The sequence below is a fragment of the Megascapheus bottae genome, chromosome 1 (assembly GCF_031878675.1).
Source record: "Megascapheus bottae isolate mThoBot1 chromosome 1, mThoBot2.hap1, whole genome shotgun sequence".
Taxonomy (NCBI): Eukaryota; Metazoa; Chordata; class Mammalia; order Rodentia; family Geomyidae; genus Megascapheus; species Megascapheus bottae.
In genome coordinates, this window is record NC_143509.1 from 6,426,507 (window position 1) to 6,449,705 (window position 23,199).

Sequence of the window (23,199 nt, forward strand, 5' to 3'; positions counted from 1 at the left end):
AGATTATTTCTCTATAGATTTTCTTTTGGAAGACTTCATTAGGTATTTGAGCTATCCTTGATTTTGAAGTTAGAAATTAAGGACAATCAGAAGGCTTTCTTAGTTCAGGTTTTCTGTCTTAATTTTGAAATGTAATTCCTTGGAAGATGTTGTATCTCTTTTAGCTTCACCCTTTTCTGAAGAACATCCAGTTTTACAATCCTGCTGGAGATCAAGTGATTTTGGATGAGACAAGGAAATTGGAACCAGAGTATGACATTCTGAACATCTGGAATTTTCCAGATGGTCTTGAACTTGGGGTGAAAGTGGGAATGTTTTCTCCATATGCTCTCCATGGTAATCAACTGTCTCTATCTGAAGCGATGGTACAGTGGGCCATAGCAACTACAGAGGTGGGTTGAATATAAAAATAATGATTTTACAGGCATATGTATATATAAGTGGAAGTCTTCCTTTAAATTTATAACTGGCTGATTCCCAGCAACTTTCTCCTATCTCCCAAGATAACCAAAGTGCCAAGATCTGAGTATCATGGTTTAAGGTTACATCATAAGGACAATTGTGAGAGACAGTTTTCTCCAATTATGAACAAAAACATCTACTAGTAGACCTGTGTCATGGTCACTGCCCTAATAAATAAAAATTCAATGTTTCTAAATATTGATTATAATATCATCATAAAATGTAAATTGTGTCTTTCCAGAAGATTTCCTACACTGTGATAAAGTACCTGAAGATCCCTTTAGGTTCTTGAAAGGTTTACTTTGTTCCCTTCTATGGAAGGTTTATTCAATGCTTAGTTGACCTCTCTACTTAGGCACTTTTGGGGACGGGAAAGATTGAAGGCAGCTTTGAGAAGATGCTCACTTCATGGCCACAGGAAAACTAAGAGGAAGATACTATGGGCCTGGGGTTCTCACAATGCTACAATAAGGAGGAGTTCCTCCTTGCTCTTTTCTACTTCACAGATGAGTAGTGACAACAGATAGTAACATGAATATTAGAAAATTACATAGGGTTGTGCGCGAGGGCTTACTTCCTCATCATCAGTTTCCACTTTTTTGTTCTTGTTGTTTTTTGCCAGTCCTGGGGCTTGAATCCAGGACCTGAGCACGGTCCTTGGGCTTTCTCAAGGCTAGAGCTCTACCACTTGAGCCACAGCACCATTTATGACTTTTTCTATGTATGTAGTACAGGAGGAGTTGATCCAGGACTTTGAGCATGCTAGGCAAGCACTGCAGCACTCAGTGAAACTCCCAGACCTCAGTTTCCACATTTTAAAGATTCCATACTCTTCAATATTTCAACAGGATAGAAATGAAGGATGTATTACATAAGCGTAGGGTAATCACAGGATATGTATTCTATACAGAATTTATCTTACTGACTGCACTTAGCTACATAAAATCATTATACTGCATGGCACGGTGGTGCACACTGTAATCCTAGGTACTCAGGAGGCTGGGATCTGAGGATCAAGGTTCCAAGCCAGCTCGGGCATAAAAGGCATAAAAGGACCAGAGACTCTTTTTTTTATAATTTTTTAATTGTAATTAATAAAAGGGTTACAAGATATTTGCCAGATAGAAGGTGCATTAATTCACATACACTGATACCCTTTCACATGTCTTGGTACCCATCACCCTCCCCTCCACCCACCCCCCGTCTTGGTTTTCCCCCCTTCCCTATCTAATTTCAAATAACCAAATACCAATAAATTCAATATATCAGATAACAAAGTGGGATACTGCAACAATATGAGATACAGAGACTCTTATCTACAGTTAACCTCTAGAAAACGTGAAGTGGGGCTTGGCTAAACGGTAGAGAGGTAGCATTAGCTGAAGAGCTCAGGGACAACGCCCAGGCCCAGGGGTAGGGTTGTAGTCTTGAGCTAAAATGTTTAAGCCACATGAACCACAACAACTACAACTACAACAAACACATTATACTTACTAATCTGATTCTTTCAAATGATAGATATTTGGAGTGCTATCTATGTAAGTCTGAACAATTACTGACACATCCCTGATTTTTCTCAGACTCCTCATTCTGTCTGCAGGAAGAGTTGTGGTCCTGGATTCAGGAAATCTCAGGAAGGAAAGGTTGCCTGTTGCTTTGATTGTACCCCTTGCCCACAAAATGAGATTGCTAATGAGACAGGTAAATCCATGACTTATGGCAAAATTCTTCATTTTTTCCCTTTATTGTTAGGGTAACTTATAGAGGGGTTACAGTTACATTCATCAGGTAGTGGGTTCATTTCACTCTATTCTCCTTAATCCTAACAAATCAATGAAAATTTGTACATAATGATTAGAAAACCCATTTTCCTTCTCTCTGATAAAAGTTCATATTGTCTAGTTGTGGCATTGGCTTTTGAAATACATTACATCATGTGTCCAAAGTACCTATTTCAGTAATAGTTTCTAGTATATTGCAGACAAGGTTATGTTCCACAAACCTTTTATATCAATAATGAAAAAGACATGTGTAAACCTGAACATAACATGAAACAGAAGTCCTATAAGAACATTGTTCATATGGAAAGATACTTTCTATCCACATAGAAAACATGAATCTTGCTTCTATATTTCTTGTTGCTGAGACCCTTTCATGCCACATAGCAAGTGCTCAGAAATATGGATTCAGTTTAACTAGTGAGCATGTCTTAGAGTGTCCAAGACTAGGTTTTCAGTTTCAACAGCTTCACCAATGAATTGGACACAAAATTTAATGAGAAAAATTCAAATATGTGTTAAGGGAATAAAATTAATATGTTCAGTACAACTAAGCTATATTATGCAAAATTTCCATTGGATAGCAGAAAAGTACATGTGTGAGAACACATGAGAAAATGTGTAGATAATACTTGTTAATAGGAAGCCCCAAAGGGCACATTATCAATTCAAGTATTAGTCAATGAAGGAAAAAGAAGTTGAACAAAAAACCCGAGTAAAGAAAAATATCGATGTGGGAGGTGTTTATGGTTTAGAAAAGAAACTAAAATGCTTTAATGATAGGTAATGCTGACATATCAGGATTATTTCTAAATGAATACTTTCCACATTTCTTTGAAGAAAATGAAGCTTGCAATATTGATTAATGGCAGATTACACTTCTCTCCAGATATGGAGCAGTGTGTGCAGTGTGCAGATCACCAGTATGCCAACACACAGAGAGATGAGTGTCTCCTGAGAGCTGCAAGTTTCCTGGCTTTTGGAGATCCCTTGGGCATGGCTCTGGCCTGCATGGCTCTTTGCTGCTCTATGCTCATGGCTGCTGTGCTTGGATTATTTGTGAAACATCAAGACACTGCCATTGTCAAGGCCAATAACCGGGCTCTCAGCTACATCCTACTCATCTTCCTCATCTTGTGTTTCCTCTGTGCCTTGCTCTTTATTGGCTGTCCCAACACAGCCACCTGCATCCTGCATCAGATCACATTTGGAGTTGTGTTCACGGTGGCTGTCTCCACAGTGTTGGCAAAAATGGTGACTGTGGTCTTGGCCTTCAAGGCCACTTGTCCAGGGAGAAGGATGAGGGGGCTGCTGGTGTCTGGGGCTCCTAAGCTCCTCATCCCCATCTGCACCCTCATCCAGGTGAGTCTGTGTGGCCTCTGGCTGGGAAGCTCTCCTTCCTTTGTGGACACAGATGCACACTCTGAACATGGCCACATCATCATCCTGTGCAACAAGGGCTCCCTCACTGCCTTCTACTGTGTCCTGGGCTCCCTGGGCTCCCTGGCCCTGGCCAGCTTTATGGTGGCTTTTCTGGCCAGGAACCTGCCTGACACCTTCAATGAGGCCAAGTTCCTGACCTTCAGCATGCTGGTGTTCTGCAGTGTGTGGCTCATCTTCCTGCCTGTCTACCACAGTGCCAAGGGGAAGGTGATGGTGGCTGTGGAGATCTTCTCCATCTTGGCCTCTGGGGCAGGCCCCTTGGGCTGCATTTTTGCCCCAAATTGTTATATCATTACATTTAAGCCCAGTAGCAATTATCTGTGTGACTTCAGAGATAAAAGACATAGTATGGCCGGGAGTTTGGTCTAGTGGTAGAGTGCTTGCCTAGCATGCACCATAACCCGGCTTTGATTCAGTATCACATACATAGAAAAAAGTCGGAAGTGATGCTGAGGCTCAGGTCGTAGAGCTCTAGCCTTGAGAAAGCCCGAGGACAATGCTCAGGCTCTGAGCCCAAGTCGAGGAGTGGCAGAAAATAATGACATTATAGGAGAAATTCGCTTTCTTACAAATTCTTGTATTTGATTTGTATAGAGAATGTCTGGTTTAAATCTACAGAAATTTTCCACTGTTTTATTAGTTTTTATTGTGGAATGTTTATTTCAATGAGTAAGTCTTTTTCTCATTTTTTATCTCCATAACTCTTTATTAAAAATACTGCTGTTCACATCAAGAATGAGAAAATGATTAAAGATCAGTAACACATTTGAGATCTTGATGTTAGTATTTAACATACTGGTGCTTTTTAGGGAAGTTGTTGACTCACAAATCACAGAACCAATGTGAAAAGCAAAGTACAAAGGTACCCTCAACGGATTTACAATGAAGTAAATACTAACAGAATTTAAAATAGGTACAGGACCAAGGTGCTGTCCCATGTACAAAAAAATGTTACATAATTTCAAAGGTTGTCCTTTTTCTCCTTTTACTTGTCATAACAAGAAAGTACCAAAGTTTATATTCTTAATTTGACTCTTTTCATGAATTAAAATCTTCCTATATATTGAAGACTAACCTTCAGACCACCTCTTAAATGGAATTACACTACAGAAAAGAGGATTCCCCCCCCTTAAAAAAAAAACTAAGAAAAACTGAGTATTTTGAAAACCATTCCCAATAAAACCTAAATGAAAAATAAATATAAAACAAAGATGAAACAAATATGCATTACCTGACACCAAGTGTTTTCTGGCTGACTATGCAATGAAAACCGATCAGTTGTCTATCTTTCATATTCACGCCAAGTCCTGAGGTTACAGGGGCCAAAGCAAATTAGCTTTTGTGGTGCAATCATTCTCAGGTTTGCAGAGGGAAGTGTGCTGGTCTATGTAGAGTGAGAGACTGAAGCCCTAGTTTACCCTTGCCCTCCCTTAGCTTTCAGAAAACATTGGTCCATACATTAAAATTTTCGAAATGTTCCCTGACCCCAAAACTAAAATCCATGATCCTCTTTCATTTTCGACGAAAACAATATTGGAAAAAAACCTCCAGCCCACTTATAAATTATGCATTTCATATTTCTTCTTGAATACATGTAGTTCTTTTTCGTACAAAAGAATTACAATATGATTTGTCAAAAAGCATATAAAAAGACAGCTGCTCCTTCTCAAATTCAGGAGCTAATAATGAAAGACTTTTGCATGTTAATGTCTCCAAGTTCTAGTACCTTTTTCATAAAAAAAGAACATGATGATGGTAAATGTTAATTATCCTTGGAGTAGGAAACATTACGTTCTTTAAAATCCATCCAGATCAAATGCAATAATTGATTTCCTTCTTAACAACTGATACTACCAAATGTGGGTACAACACACTTGTTAAGTGTGGGAAATAAGTCTCTAGTCTTCAGAGCATTCAGGTGAAGAGAGGTGCTTTTTCTTGATGTAAATCTCAAGGCAGAAAAAATATCATTTTAAAGCTTATAAAAACTGGACAGAGAAATACTACAAACGTGTCTGAAATATCAAATATGTGTAACTGTTAAAATTGAAAACAGTAACATCAGTTTCCAAGGGCCTGGGAGCCTGTCCTGACCTTCTGACCTCCACAATTTCTTCATAGTCGCATGGTGAGCACCCAGTGCTCAGAAGAGTAACATGGACCTAGAGCTCAGCAAGGAGCCTAGCAAGCCCCATACGACTCAGCAATCCCACCGCTGAGCATTTACCCAAATGACCACACACAGCCCTCATTAAAGCTACCTGCACCACCATGCTCACTGCCATTCAGTTTACCAGAGCGAAGACAGGGAATCAACACAGACATCCATGAAGGAACACAGAACATGTAGCATACCCACATGTGTCATGTAAATCTATAGGAAATTTCCATTGTTATATTAGTTTATATTTTGTAATATTTATTTCAATGAATAAGGGTCTATTGCTCATTTGTATAGTACTCGTAATCACAAGTAATAGTGATCATTAAAATTTGAATATTTGGGGGAGTCTCTTCAAATCTATCCTGTAGCAATTTCAAGTTTTCTGGACTAACATTGAGGTCTTTGATCCATTTTGAGTTAATACTTGTGCATGGTGTCAATTTTTAGTCTTCTGCAGGTGGCTGCCCAGTTTTGCCAGCACCAATAATTGAATAGACTGGGTTTGTTCCACTGCATATCTTTGGCTCCTTTGTCAAATATAAGTTGATTATAGGTATGTGATTTTATTTCTGGATCTTCAGTTCCGTTCTATTGAACTTCTGGTCTATGTTTGTGCCAATACCATGCAGTTTTTGTTATTATGGCTCTGTAGTAGAGTTTGAAGTCTGGTATTGTAATACCACCCCCGATTGCTCTTTTTGGCTATTTTAGGTCTTTTCTTGTTCCATATGAACCTTCGGATTATACTTCTATTTCAGTAAAGAATGTCTTTGGGATTTTGATGGGGATTGCATTGAATTTGTATACAATTTTGACAGTATGGCCATTTTTACTATTTGGTTCTCCCTACTCATGAGCATGGCATATCTTTCCATTTCCTGGTGTCCTCTTTAATTTCTTTCATTTGGCCTTTATAGTTTTCATTGAATAATTCCTTTAAACCTTTGGTTAAGTTAATTCTTAAGTATTTTATTCTTTTGGGGGCTATTGCAAATGTGATCATTTTCTTGATTTGGCCTTCTGTTTGTGTATTGCTGGTGTACAAGAGGGCTACTGACTTTTGCAGTTTAATTTTGTATCCTGCAACTTTGTTAAAGTGTTTTATTATATTTAGGAGTTTGGGAGTGGAGCTTATTTTGGGCCATTCAGGTATAGGATCATGTCATCTGCGAATAGGGATAGTTTAATTTCTTCTTTCCCTATGTGGATCCCTTTGATACCCTTCTCTTTCTTTATTGCTCTGACTAAGCATTTTAGCACTATATTGAAGAGAAGTGGAGAGAGTGGGCATCTCGTTTAGTTCCTGATTTTAAGGTAAATGGTTCCAGTCTTTCTCCATTTAATTATTGACATGTAATTGCTAGTTTCAGCTGGATCATTGCTTCTTCAGGCAATAGTTAAATGGGTACATTTCTGGAGCCCTCTGCTCAAAGAATTCTTATTGACAGTGGCCTGTATCAATCACCACAGTTCTGTGGCTGTTACAGACATTGTATGTTTGAATCGACCCTCTGGGTGTGATGCCCTCATAACTTTGGTTGACATCTCACAGGAATAGACTTTTCTGGCTATTTCATCATGCACTTGACATGGCATCCTTTGAGGCCACCGGCTTGCATCATCCCACATCGCGTTCATGCAAATAGTTTCTTGACCCAGAAGTTAGAAAAACATTCGAGATAACTCCATCTCTGGGGCCTCACTCTCCGTGGTCTTGGTTGAAATCACAGCACCTGGGGTGAAGAAGACAATTCTGCAAACATGTTTTCCAACTCATGTTCTTCTCCTGGATGAAGGCCACAGATGCAGAGCCTGGGGGAATAGTTTTGCACATAACTTCTGGGGACTCACAAGAGGCTTTGATGAAAGGTGAGCTATAGTGTAGATCAATAAAAAGACACATATGCACATATAATATGATATATGAATATACATTCCTGCCATGTGGGCCTCACTTCCAGCCAGACATTTAGCCTGGCAGATGCTTCAGGGATGACGCCTGTGATTTTAACACTCCTTCTCCTTCAGCTTCCCCTCCTTGTCAAGTCCTTCGCTGGTGCCAGCTGCTTTTCTACCATGAAGCACCGAGCACACGTGGATGGAGATGTGATGATTGCTGGGTTTTTCCCTCTCTACACTTTGGGAGCAGATCTTAGCTACAGCGATGCTTCCAAGCAAGAAAAGAACAAGCTGTAAGTAACTCATCATTTATTCCCATTCACTGCTTTGTTCTGATGATGGGAAATGGCTGAGCCCTCTGGTGTGCCCAGGAATGTAGTGTTTTGGCTGCCCTTCACCTCCCATCCTTATTCCTTCAGGAGCAGCTGAATTTCATAGTTAGCCTTCTATCTACATTGCTTGATTGCCTGCCTGCTAGTCAGTGAGGACTCTGTTTTGTTACATACTGCTTCTACTATCCAGGTAGTTAGGGTCTTCACTTTATTCTAAAATCCTGTATCTCTTCTGTCCCAGCTGCCATCACAGAAAATGAAGTAATGTTATCATACACAACCTGAATTTCTAGTACGTGTTGGAGACTAAAAGGCTGCAGCTGTATTTCCTGTCTCCTCAGGCCAGTAGTCTGAGAATTTCTCTCTACTAACACCAATATGTGGAGGACATTGATAAAACTTTTGGTGGCTCATAACTATAATACTAAGTACTTATGGGGCTTATATCTGAGGATTAAGGTTTATTTCTTAATTGTATTCTATAGTCAGGGGAATATAAAGAGGGGTTACAGTTACACTGGTCAGATAGTGGGTGCAATACTTTTCCAGCATTGATACCCCTTCTCATCTTTTTGTCCCTCCCTTCACCCCTGTTTTCCCCCTTCCCTTCCCTATTTCATATGAACAAATATACATATATACAACATACCAGGTACCAAAGTCAGACATAGTAACCACATGAGATTAACCATAAAGGGATAAAAAAGAGAGAGAAATAACTTCACATAGTACATTAAGAACAGCAATCACAAAGATAAACCTCTTGTTTCTATATCCGAGGATTGAGGTTTAAAGCTAGATCAGACAAGAAAATATGTGAGACTTTTATCTCCAATTAACCATCTAAAAGCTGCCAGTGGAGCTATGCCTCAAGTGGCACAGTGCTAGCTGAGAGAAAAAAAGCTCAGTGTTATGAACAACCCTTTTGGGAGACTTTAACTGCCCTAGATGACTTCTGCTTTACTTGCACACATGCATACTCTTGGCTCTTGGTCTGTAACACAAAGTCTCACTAATAAAGGGCTATTTTTTTAAAAAAGGAAAGAAAAATGACTGTAAAAACTTAACCAGAGATGTGGAGCATTTATTCATGTGTCTGTAGGCCATTCTTATTTCCTCTTCAGAGAAGTCTCTCCTTAAGTCTTTGGCCCATCTTTTAATGGAATGGTTGTTTCTTCTCTGGCCATATAAGGGATGTACAATTATACATAATATGTATACATTACATTTGATGCAAATCAAAACAACTTTGAGATTGCACCTCACTCCAGTTAGAATGGCCATGATCAAGAAATCTAACAACAGATGCCAGTGGGGATGTGGCCAGAAGGAATTACTACTACACTGTTGGTGGGAGTGTAAACTCATTCAATCACTCTGCAAAGCATTATGGTGATTCCTTAAAAGACTAAACATAGAGCTCACCTTTGACCCAGCAATCCCACTCCTTGGCACTGACCGAAACAAGGACATACTAAAGCCACTAGCACAATGATGTTTATTGAAGTATTATTTACCACAGTCAGATATGGAAGCAACCCAGATGCCCCTCAGTAGATGATTGGATCAAGAAGATATGGTACTCATACACAATGGAATTCTATGCTGCCATCAAAAAGAATGACCACCCCATTTGTAAGAAAATGGAAAGACTTGCAAAAAATCAATCATATTAGGTAAAGTAAGGCAGACCCAAAGGAAGAGAGGCTCAATGGATTCCTTCATTTGTAATAATTAGTACACATCTAGGACTCTCCAAGCAGAGGATTACAATATGAAAAGCTAGGTACATAAGGTCGTATAGGATGAGACTAAATGAAGCAACCGCCATGATATGGAAACAAAAACATTATTTTGAGTGATTGTTGCTGTTAATGAACTTTTTTGTTTTTGAGTTTTTTCATATATTTTTATTGTAATTAATAGAAGGGTTACATTACATTTGCCAGATAGAAAGTACATTAATTAACATACATTGATACCCTTTCTTATGTCTTGGTCCCCATTTTCCTCCCTCTCAACCCCACCCCTCATCTTGTTTCCCCCCTTCCCTATCCAATTTCAAATAACCAAATACAAATATAACCAATATATCAGATAACAAAGTGCGATACTGGAACAATGTGAGATAATCAAGGGACAGCAAAAGAGATGAAAGGTAACATAGCACATTAAGGACAACAACCACTCATAATATGGCTTTTGTTTCTTTTTTTAACATCTGAAGAGATTTTTTAAATTTTTTTCATATATGTTTATTGTAATTAATAGAAGGGTTACATGATATTTGCCAATAGAATGTGCATTGACTCACGTACATTGATACCCTTCCACCTGCCTTGGCCCCCATTTCCCTCCCCCACACCCCCACCCTTCATCTTGCTTTCCCCTCTTCCCTATCCAATTTTAAATAACCAAATACAAATACATCCGATATATCAGGTAACAAAGTGAGATACTGTAACAATATGAGATAACCAAAGGACAGCAAAACAGATGAGAGATAACATAGTACCTTAAGGACAACAATAATTCATTATATGGCTTATGTTACTATATCCTAGAGATCTTTCATTTAGCGTCATACTATATGGCCTTTGGTATCAAGGTTTTGCTCAATTGCAAATCTCTGCTAGGAGAGACCAAGGTTTCTACTGATTATGAGCAATGAGGGAAACCATTGAGCCTATGTTCCTTTGAGTCCGGCTTACTTCACTTAATATGATTTTTTCTAAGTCTTTCCATTTCCTAACAAATGGGGCGATGTCATTTTTTCTGACAGCAGCATAGAATTCCATTGTACATAAATACCACATCTTGTTGATCCATTCATCAACTGAGGGACATCTAGGTTGGTTCCATATTTTCTTAAAATAATTTTTATTGTAGTTAATAAAAGAGTTACATGATATTTGCCAGATAGAGGGTGCATTAATTCACATACATTGATAATATTTCACATGTCTTGGTCCCTATTGCACTCGCCCCAGCCGCCCCGTCGTGGTGTTCCCCCTTCCCTATCCAATTTCAAATAACCAAATACAAATATATCCAATATATCAGATAACAAAATGAGATACTGTAACAATATGAGATAACCAAGGGACAGCAAAAGAGATGAGAGATAACATAGTACATCAAGGACAAAAATCATTCGTTATATGGCTTTTGTTTCAATATCCTGGAGGTCCTTTCCTTTAGCTTCATAATATATGGCCTTATGTATTAAGGTTTTGCTCTATTGCAGATCTCTGCTAGTAGAGCCTAAGGTTTCTACTGGTTATGATGAATGAGGGAAACCATTGAGTCTTACTTCGCTTAATATGATGTTTTCTAATTCTTTCCATTTCCTAACAAATGGGGCAACGTCTTTTTTTCTGACAGCAGTATAGAATTCCATTGTGTACGAATACCAGAACTTGTTGATCCACTCATCAACTGAGGGGCATCTAGGTTGCTTCCATATCTTTGCTATGGTGAATAATGCCGCAATGAACATTGTTATGCTAGTGGATTTAGTATGCCCTAGTTTCTGGATGGTTGGGTAAATGCCAAGTAGTGGAATTAATGGGTAATAGAGGAACTCTATGTTTAGCCTTTTGAGACACTGCCATACTGCTTTCCATAGTGGTTGAACGAGTTTGCACTCCCACCAACAGTGTAGTAGTGATCCTTCCTGGCCACATCCCCTCCAGCATCTGTTGTTATTTGTTTTCCTGATCCTGGCCATTCTAACTGGAGTGAGGTGGAATCTTAGAGTTGTTTTGATTTGCATTTCTTTTATGACCAGAGATGTTGAGCATTTCGTCATGTGTCTATAGGCCATTTTTGTTTCTTCTTCAGAGAAGACTCTCTTTAACTCTTTGGCCCATTTTTAATGGGATGGTTGTTACTTTGGAGATTAGTTTTGGAGTGATTCAATTTTTTGAGCTGTTGATATATTTTAGATCTGAGGTCTTTGTCCGTTGTTTGGTTGGAGAAGATCTTCTCCAACTCTGTAGGCTTCCTGATTAGTTTACTAGCTCTGTCCTTTGCCATCCAAAAGCTCCGCAGTTTAATGCAGTCCCACTTATCCAGCCTTTCTCTGATTTGTTGTGATTCTTGGTCCTTATTAAGAAAGTTTCGACTTGTGCCAAGGGACCTAGTTTATCTCTTCTTGTAAAGTTTTCAGTGTGTCAGCTTTTACCTCTAGGTCTTTGATCCATTTGGAGTTAATTCTAGTGCAGGGTAACAAAGAAGGATCCAACTTTCGTTTTCTGCAGGTTCTCAACCAGTTCTGCCAGCACAATTTGTTGAAGAGGCTGTCTTTCTTCCATTCTATTTTTTGGCTACCTTGTCAAAGATTAGGTGGCCATAGGTCTGTGGTTTAACATCTGGTCCTCAGTTCTATTCTATTGGTCTTCAGGCCTTTTCTTGTGCCAGTACCAAGCTGTTTTGATAATCATAGCCCTGTAATAGAGTCTAAAGTTTGGAATTGAAATTTCTCCAGCGCTGTTCTTTCTGCTAAGAAGTGTTTTTGCTATATAGGGTCTTTTATTATTCCATATGAAATTTTGAATTGCCTCTTCAATTTCTTTAAAGAATGCCATTGGGATGGTGAATGGTATTGTGTTGAATCTGTAGATAGCCCTTGGCAAGATTGTCATTTTCACAATGTTGATTCTTCTAATCCTGGAGCATGGGAGGTTTTTCCATTTCCTAAATTCTGCTTTAATTTTCTTTTTTTAAAATTTTTTATTGTAATTAGTAAAAGGGTTACATGGTATTTGCCAGATAGAAGGTGCATTAATTCACATACATTGATACACTTTCACATGTCTTGGTACCCATTACCCTACCCCCCGACCCCCACCCGTCTTGGTTTTCCGCCCTTCCCTATCACATTTCAAATAACCAAATGCAAATAAATTCAATATATCAGATAACAAAGTGAAATACTGTAACAATATGAGATGACCAAGTGACAGCAAAGGACATGAGAGACAACATACTACATTAAGGACAACAATCGTTTGTTATATGGCTTTTGTTTCCATATCTTGGAGGTCCTTTCACTTAGCTTCATACTATATGGACTTATGTATCAGGATTTTGCTCTATTGCAGATCTCTGCTAGTAGAGCCCCAGGTTTCTACTGATTATGACAAATGAGGGAAACCATTGAGCCTAAGATCCTTTGAGTATGGCTTACTTCACTAAATATGATTTTTTCTAAGTCTTTCCATTTCCTAACAAATAGGGCGATGTCATTCTTTCTGACAGCAGCATAGAATTCCATTATGTACATATACCACAACTTGTTGATCCATTCATCAACTGAGGGGCATCTAGGTTGGTTCCATATCTTTGCTATGGTGAATAGTGCTGCAATGAACATTGTTGTGCTAGTGGATTTAGTATGCCCTTGTTTCTGAATGGTTGGGTAAATGCCAAGTAGTGGAATTGCTGGGTCATAGGGGAGTTGTATGTTTAGCCTTTTAAGGCACTGCCACACTGCTTTCCATAGTGGTTGAACAAGTTTGCACTCCCACCAACAATGTAGTAGTGATCCCTCCTGGCCACATCCCCTCCAGCATCTGTTATTATGCGTTTTCCTGATCCTGGCCATTCTAACTGGAGTGAGGTGGAATCTTAGAGTTGTTTTGATTTTCATTTCTATTATGACCAGAGATGTTGAGCATTTCATCATGTGTCTATAGGCCATTTTTGTTTCTTCTTCAGACAAGACTCTCTTTAAGTCTTTGGCCCATTTTTTAATGGGATGGTTGTTACTTTGGAGATTAGTTTTGGAGTGATTCAATTTTTTGAGTTGTTGATATATTTTAGATATGAGGCCTTTGTCCATTGTTTGGTTGGTGAAGATCTTTTCCCACTCTGTAGGCTTCCTATTTAATTTACTGGCTATGTCCTTTGCCATACAAAAGCTCCGCAGTTTAGTGCAGTCCCACTTATCCAGCCAATCTCTGTTTTGTTGTGATTCTTGGTCCTTATTAAGAAAGTTTCAACCTGTGCCAAGGAGGCCTAGTGTATCTCCTAATCCTTCATGTAAAGTTTTCAGTGTGTCAGCTTTTACCTCCAGGTCTTTGATCCATTTGGAGTTAATTCTAGTGCAAGGTGACAAAGAAGGATCCAACTTTCGTTTTCTGCAGATGCTTAACCAGTTCTGCCAGCACAACTTGTTGAAGAGGCTGTCTTTCTTCCATTCTATTTTTTTGGCTCCCTTGTCAAAGATTAGGTGGCCATAGGTCTGTGGTTTAATACCTGGGTCCTCAGTTCTATTCCATTGTTCTTCAGGCCTGTTCTTGTGCCAGTACCAAGCTGTTTTGAGAATTATAGCTCTGTAATAGAGTCTAAAGTTTGGAATTGAAATTCCTCCAGTGCTGTTCTTTCTGCTAAGTAGTGTTTTTGCTATATAGAGTCTTTTATTATTCCATATGAAATTTTGAATTGCTTCTTCTATTTCTTTAAAGAATGCGATTGGGATATTGATGGGTATTGCATTGAATTTGTAGATAGCCCTTGGCAAGATTGTCATTTTCACAATGTTGATTCTTCCAATCTAGGAGCATGGCAGGTTTTTCCATTTCCTTATTTCTGCTTTAATTTCCTTTTTTAGGGTTTTAAAATTTTCATCAAAAAGGTCCTTTACATTCTTAGTTAAGCTAATTCCTAGGTACTTTATTTTCTTTGAGGCTATTGTGAAAGGAGTTGCTTTCCTGATTAGTGCCCCGTTCCTCTCACTATTGGCGGAAAGGAAGGCAGTTGATTTTTGAGGGTTGATGTTATAGCCTGCTACTCTTCCAAAGTTTTGAATCAGCTCAAGGAGCTTGGGAGTAGAATATATAGGATTCTTTAAATACAGAATCCTGTCATCTGCAATTAGGGATAGTTTGACTTCCTCTTTCCCTACTTGAATTTCCTTTATGCTTGCTTCTTGTGTTATTACACTGGCTAGGAATTCTAATACTATGTTAAAGAGGAGTGCAGAGAGTGGACATCCTTGTCTCATTCCTGATTTTAGCGGGAATGGCTTTAGATTTTCACCATTAAGTGTCATACGAGCCGTGGGTTTTTCATACACAGTCGTTATTATATTGAGGAATGTTCCATGGATTCCTAGTTTCTCCAGAGCTTTTAACATAAAGGGGTGTTGGATCTTGTCCAATGCCTTTTCTGCATCTATTGAGACAATCATGTGATTATTGTCCTTGCTACTGTTGATGTGTTGAATTATATTAATTGATTTGCGTATGTTGAACCAGCTTTGCCTCCCCGTGATGAATCCAGTTTGATCATAGTGTATAATTTTTTTGATGTGTTGTTGTAGACGATTGGCCAGTATTTTGTTGAGAAGTTTTGCGTCGATGTTCATCAAGGAAATAGGTCCATAGTTCTCTTTCTTTGATGAATCTCTGTCTGGTTTGGGGATGAGGTTTATACTGGCTTCATGGAAAGAATTTGGTAAAGAACCTTCATCTTCAATTTCGTTGAAGAGCCTGAGGAGTATTGGTGTGAGGTCTGCTTTGAAGACCTTATTGAATGCAGCTGAGAATCCATCTGGCCCTGGGCTTTTCTTAGGTCGAAAGTCTCTAATTTCCATTTCTATTTCAGTGCTTGAAATAGGCCTGTTGAGTTGGATTAGTTCTTCTTGGTTCAGTGTGGGTAGGTTAATATCGGCTAGGAATTCATCGATTTCTTCTAGATTTTCAAATTTGTTGGCGTAAAGGTTTGAGAAGTATTCCCTCATGATATTCTGGATCTTGATAATTTCTGTCGTGATATTACCATTTTCGTCTGTGATTTTGTTTATTTCGATATGCTCTCTTCTTTTTTTGGTAAGATTTGCTAAGGGTCTGTCAATTTTGTTAATTGTTTCAAAGAACCAACTCCTTGTTTTGTTGATTCTTTCTATAGTTCTCTTGGATTCCAAATCATTTAATTCTGATTTGATTTTATTAATTTGCTTTCTTCTACTGGGAGTAGTGTTGGTTTGTTGCTCTTTTTCCAGGAGCTTAAGGTGAGACATTAACTTGTTGGTTTGCAATTTTTTCAACTTGTTGTTGTAGGCACTCGGCGCTATAAATTTTCCTTTGAGTACTGTCTTTGCCATGTCCCAAAAGAGTTTGTATTTTGTGTACTCCTTATTGTTAAATTTCATAAACTGTTGGATTTCTGTTCTGATCTCTTCGATGACCCATTGGTGATTCAACAATGTGTTGTTCGGTCTCCATGAGTTACAGAGTTTTCGTTGGTGGAGATGTGTGTTCAGTTCCAATTTGATGCCTTTGTGGTCTGAGAGCGTGCAGGGAATAATTTCAGTGTTTCTGAATCTGTCCAGGTTTGTTTTATGGCCTAAGATGTGGTCTGTTTTGGAAAATATTCCATGTGCTGCTGAGAAAAATGTACATTTTGTTGTTGCTGGGTGGAATATTCTGCAGATGTCTGTTCGATTTAGTTGGTCTATATAGTTGTTCAGTTCTAAGGTTTCTCTGTTGAGTTTTTGCCTTGTTGATCTATCCATAGGTGAGAGTGCTCTGTTAAAGTCACCAACAATCAATGTGTTTCGAGGTATGTATGGTTTCAGTGTAAGTAAAGTTTGCTTGATGAAGTTCGGAGCTCTGGGATTGAGTGTGTAGGTATTTAGGATCGTTTTGTCTTCCTGGAGGAAAGATCCCTTAGTAGTATGTAGTAACCTTCTATGTCTTCTCTTACTAATTTTAGTTTGAAGTCTATTATATCTGATAAGAGGATGGCAACTCCAGCCTGTTTATGGGGGCTGTTAGCTTGATAGAGTTTATTCCAACCTCTCACTTTCAAAAGTTGATCGTTTTGGGGGTAAGTTGTGTCTCTTGAAGACAGGAGAACTTCGTTTCTTGCTTTTTGATCCTACTAGATAACCTATGTTGTTTAATTGGAGAGTTAAGTCCACTGATATTGAGAGTTAGGATTGAGAGATATTTATTAGTTTCTACCATTTTTAAAAGCTTTCATTAGGGCCTTTGTCTTGACAGTTCTTCTGGTCCTTAGATGGTATGCTGTTTAGGTGCCATTTCTTTTTTTTCTTCTTTTTTATTGTAATTAGTAAAAGGGTTACATGATATTTGCCAGATAGAAGGTGCATTAATTCACATACATTGGTAACCTTTCACATGTCTTGGTACCCATTACCTTTTCCCCCACACCCCCCACCCGTCTTGGTTTTCCCCCCTTCCCTATCACATTTCAAATAACCAAATGCAAATAAATTCAATATATCAGATAACGAAGTGAATACTATAACAATATGAGATAACCAAGGGACAGCAAAGGAGATGAGAGGCAACATAGTATATTAAGGAAAACAATCATTCGTTATATGGCTTTTGTTTCAATATCCTGGAGGTCCTTTCAATTAGCCTCATACCATATGGCCTTATGTATCAAGATTTTGTTCTATTGCAGATCTCTGCTAGTAGAGCCAAAGGTTTCTGCTGATTATGAGTAATGAGGGAAACCATTGAGCCTAAGTTCCTTTGAGTCTGGCTTACTTCACTTAATATGATTTTTTCTAAGTCTTTCCATTTCCTAACAAATGGGGCAATGTCATTCTTTCTGACAGCAGCATACAATTGTGTACAAATACCACAACTTGTTGATCCATTCATCAACTGAGGGACATCTAGGTTGGTTCCATATCTTTACTATGGTGAATATTGCTGCAATGAACATTGTTGTGCTAGTGGATTTAGTATGCCCTTGTTTCTGAATGGTTGGGTAAATGCCAAGTGGTGGAATTGGTGGGTCATAGGGTAGTTCTATGTTTAGCCTTTTGAGGCACTGCCACACTGCCTTCCATAGTGTTTGAATGAGTTTGCACTCCCACCATCAGTGTAGTAGTGATCCCTCCTGGCCACATCCCCTCCAGCATCTGTTATTATTCGTTTTCCTGATCCTGGCCATTCTAACTGGAGTGAGGTGGAATCTTAACGTTGTTTTGATTTGCATTTCTTTTATGACCAGTGATGTTGAGCATTTCTTCATTTGTCTTTCTATAGGCCATTTTTGTTTCTTCTTCAGACAAGACTCTCTTTAAGTCTTTGGCCCATTTTTTAATGGGATGGTTATTATTTTGGAGATTAGTTTTGGTGCCATTTCTTTCCCTATATTGCATTTATTTTGCTTTTCAATGTGTAGAAAATCTTTGAAAATTTCTCTGTAGTGTTGGTTTTGTTGCGACATATTGTTGCAGCTTTTCCCTGGATTGGAATGCTTTATTGTTCCCTGCGTTATGAATGAGAGCTTTTTGGTACAGTATACTTGGTTGGTATTTATTTGACTTAAGGGCATGACATATATGCTTCCAGTCACTTCTTGCTTGCATGGTCTCTGCTGAGAAATCTGGGGTTATTCTTATTGGTTTGCCTTTATAGGTTACTGAACCCTTTTCCGTGGCTGCCTTTAGGATGCTTTCTTTGGTTTCTATTGATCCAGTTCGGATTACAATGTGGCGGTGGGATGTTCTTTTCTGGTCTGGGCTGTTTGGGGTTCTAAAAGCTTCTTGTATCTGGATGGGCCTGCCCTTATGGATATTTGGGAAGTTCTCTGAGATGATTCCCTGAAGTATATTTCCAGTACCATTGACCTCTTTCTCCAGACCCTCATCAATGCCAATTAGCCTTAAATTAGGCTTCCTAATTGTATGTTGGACCTCCTGAAGCGCTCTCTCATATTTCTTAGATTTGGATTGACTCATTCCTTGTTCTTTCTCTATAACAACTAAATTATCTTCAGCCCCGGATATTCTCTCTTCTGCATTGTCTAACTTGCTATCAAAGCTATCTACTTTAGTTTTCATCTTCCTTGCTTCTAATTGCTCATTTTTGATGCCTTGCATGTCTTCTTTTATATCATGTATGGGTTCCTTTTGCTCCTTAGCTCAGTAGCTTTATTTTACTGGGACATTTGTTGGAGTTCAGTCATCTTTTTATTTGTGGATTCTATGAATTCATCCATTTTTCTTTGAAAAAACCTTTATTATGGCCTCCTTTATAGCTTCTTCTTTTTCACTTATCACCTTGTTTATGGTTTCCTCTTGTGTAGATATGGCTTCCTCCCTTATCTCTTTCTTTATATTTTCACACTTTTCATTAATGATGTTTATCAATTGCATTTGTACAGCACTTGGAAGACTCTCCTCTAGGTTTGCCAGTGACTCTTCCATTGTCTGTTTATATTGGGTGGGGGATATTATTCCTTGATTTGACATCTTTCTTCAGTTTCATGTTCTGCCCATTTGAAAATGGGTGCAAGATTAATACTAATCATGATTATAGTTTTCATATATAACCAACCTAGACCTGTGTAGCTGGCAGATCCTAGATGTTCACAAATTTGGTTGGTGTTATCACTCTGTCTTTTTGTCCAGTTACAGACCAGTCTACTACAACCACTGATAAGCTATTTATACCCAAAACAATAAGCCTCTGAATCCAAACTCTATTGTATTTAAGTCCCTCTGAGCCTACAGTACAATTGAACACCTAGATAAACAGTATTGCTCCACAGCCATCAAGTGTAGATCCATGCATTATTAGGGTTGAAAGACGAAAAGAGGACCAGAGATAGAAAAATAGAATGAGAGAGGTCAGGGGAGGTACAAGAGGCTTAACTTAGGAGTGTAAGATTCTTATAGTAATGAAGAAAATGTATAGCGTAAGGGTAACTGACCTAAGTTGGTAAGTAGGTAGCATATTTGAGTACAAATTTTGGAAAGTATTATACAAAACTTATGTGTTACTGCACGACGAGCTCTCAGCCCAACCAGTGGCCTCACAGTGGGCCTTGGGATGGATCTGCAAGCTTCAGTCTGAGCGTGCTGGGCAGATGTGTACCTGTGCTGCTTCCAGGGGGGGCCCCCGGCCAAGGGTCTGGGATTTGAGAGTTTCCAGGAGCACTCAGCAGGACCAGCAGGAGACCACTCTGTTCCCAGGGGCGGGGCCCAGCTGAGGACATGGGCTCCAAGGGCAGAGCCGCGCATTTCTGATTCTCAGAATGTGAGCTTGGCTGCTGGTAGGCCCTTCAGATCCCTGCTGTGTGTCACTGCTTTGTCAGAGAGTCTGTGACTGTGGGGGGCCCCTCGGTGTTGTCTTGCTCAGGATTCCGAGCTGGAGGATGCCCCACTCAAGAATTGAGGGGGGACAGATGCTGGCTTCAATTTTCCCACACACCCCACATGCTGCTGTAAGGCAGTGACTCAGCACCCTCCACTCTCCAGATCCAGTGGCGTGGGAGGGGAATCTGTTGGGTGGATGGGAGCTGGGACACCTCCGCCTCCCCTGGTAGGGTGCTGAGTCTTAGCTTTCCTCGCCTGTCAGTCTCCAGTCAGAGGGCTGGGAGCTGTGCCTGTTGGACAGTGGGTTTGGGCCAGCTCCGCCTCCCTTGGTGTTGTAGCCCGCCTGTCAATCTCCAGTCAATGCTGGTTTCTGCACCTTTTCGGGAGGGGACCTCATGCTCCGAACACTTTGAGAATGTTGGATGTGGGCTTTATCTGGATTTCTTTTCCAGTTTGAGTCCTCTGTTGCTTTTTGAGTTTGTTGTTGTGGATTGCTTAAGGTAATTGGCTCATGGGACTCCCTGGTTTTCTCTTTTTGTGAGAGAGAGCTAGGCAGCATCCCTATTGTCTTTGCCCAATCTTCCACACCTTCCCCGGTCCATATCTTTCCTATGGTAAATAGAGCTGCAATGAACATTGTTGTGCTAGTGGATTTAGTATGTCCTTGTTTCTGGACGATTGGGTAAATGCCTACTAGTGGAATTGCTGGGTCATAGGGGAGCTCTATGTTTAGTTTTTTGAGGAACTGCCATACTGCTTTCCATAGCGGTTGAACGAGTTTGCGCTCCCACCAACAGTGTAGTAGTGATCCCTCCTGGCCACATTCCCTCCAGCATCTGTTGTTATTCGTTTTCTTGATCCTGGCCATTCTAACTGGAGTGAGGTGGAATCTCAGAGTTATTTTGATTTGCATTTCTTTTATGACCAGAAATGTTGAGCATTTCTTCATGTGTCTATAGGCCATTTTTATTTCTTCTTTAGAGAAGACTTTCTTTAAGTCTTTGGCCCATCTTTTAATGGGATGGTTGTTTCTTTGGAGATTAGTTTTTGATTGGTTCAATTTTTTCAGCTGTTGATATATTTTAGATATGAGGCCGTTGTCTGATGTATGGTTAGGGAAGTTCTTCTCCCATTCTGTAGTCTTCCTGATTAATTTACTAGCTATGTCCTTTGCTATACAAAAGCTCCTCAGTTTAATGCAGTCCCACTTATCCAGCCTTTCTCTGATTTGTTGTGATTCTTGGTCCTTATTAAGAAAGTTTCGACCTGTGCCAAGGAGGCCTAGTTTATCTCCTATTCCTTCTTGTAAAGTTTTCAGTGTGTCAGCTTTTACCTCCAGATCTTTGATCCATTTGGAGTTAATTCTAGTGCAGGGTAACAAAGAAGGATCGAACTTTAGTTTTCTGCAGGTGCTTAACCAGTTCTGCCAGCACAACTTGTTGAAGAGACTGTCTTTCTTCCATTCTATTTTTTGGCTCCCTTGTGAAAGATTAGGTGGCCATAGGTCTGTGGTTTAATATCTGGGTCCTCAGTTCTATTCCATTGGTCTTCAGGCCTGTTCTTGTGCCAGTACCTGTTGGGAGCTAGAGTAGAATCAAATTGTACCTTGATTTGCATCAGACCATGGCTTTATTGTCTTATTGTTTTATGGCCTTATTCTGTTTAAATTATCTGAGATTTACCATATGAATGTAACAGCTGGAAGTTCCCTGGTTTCAAGAAGGGATATAAGCCTGGAGTTGAGAATAAACGGGGCAGTCTTTACCTGGGCTGCAGACATCCCGGATCCGGTGTGTCTGTCTCACTTCTATTTTTTCCTAGTCCTTGCCCCGTATTTCAGGAATCCCAATCTGCAAACCCTGGTTTGCTGCCGGCTGGCCCCGGCAAGTACCAAGCTAATTTGATGATTATAGCTCTGTAATAGAGTCTAAAGTTTGGAATTGAAATTCCTCCAGCGCTGTTCTTTCTGCTAAGAAGTGTTTTCGCTATATGGGGTCTTTTATTATTCCATATGAAATTTTGGATTGCCTCTTCTATTTTTTTGTAGAATGACATTAGGATATAAATGGGTATTGTGTTGAATTTCTAGATAGCCCTTGGCAAGATTGTCATTTTCACAACGTTGATCCTTCCAATCCATGAGCATGGGACGTTTTTCCATTTCCACAGTTCTGCTTTAATTTTCTTTTTCAGGGTTTAAAGTTTCATCAGATAGGTTCTGTACATTCTTAAGATAATTCCTAGGCACTGTATTTTCCTTGAGGCTATTGTGAAAGGAGTTGCTTTACTGATTGTTGCCTCATTCCTCTCACTGTTGGCATAGAGGAAGGCAATTGATTTTTTAGAGCTAATTTTATACCCTGCTACCTTTCCAAAGTTTTGAATCAGCTCGAGGAGCTTGGGAGTTGAGTCTGTAGGATTCTTTAAATACAGAATCATGTCATCTGCGAACAGGGATAGTTTTACTTCCTCTTTCCCTACTTGGATCCGCTTTATGATTGCTTTTTGCCTTATTGCTCTGGCTAGGAATTCTAGTACTGTGTTAAAGAGGAGTGGAGATCCCTCTCTGTTATAGTGGTGGCCTTGCTTGCAATTTCCTCTTTATCCACTGTTGGAGTTTCCTCCTCACAATGACTTCCTTCTAGTTGGATGCACCTTTTACTTTGTGACATAAATAAGAATAAAATCTCCTCACCTGATAATTGAGATCTTGTTCTGGCTGATAGTGTAGGAAGCAGTGTTCAATATGTTGGGTGTGTGATCATAATGGCTATAGAATCTTTCATAAAGACCATTTCTCAAAGTTGCTCTTAAGTTGAACATTCATTACTAAGCCTGGCCTGCCATAAAAACACATAAAATCAATTGAGTAACTCAAAATCCAATTCATTTTTCACACAGGTGGAGCTAGTAATCCTAAGGTAAAGGAAACAGAATATGCAATGTGACATAAACATCTAATCCATGTTTAATCCATGGACAAAAGGTTTTTGTTTACACACGCATAGTCGTGAAGAAAAAGCATGCTCT

The 23,199-nt window shown here is 39.3% G+C and overlaps 1 pseudogene; it reads left to right on the plus strand.

Moving 5' to 3' along the window:
• Positions 1 to 23,199, plus strand: part of LOC150068181 (vomeronasal type-2 receptor 116-like) — a 32,298-nt pseudogene that overhangs the window by 1,106 nt on the left and 7,993 nt on the right.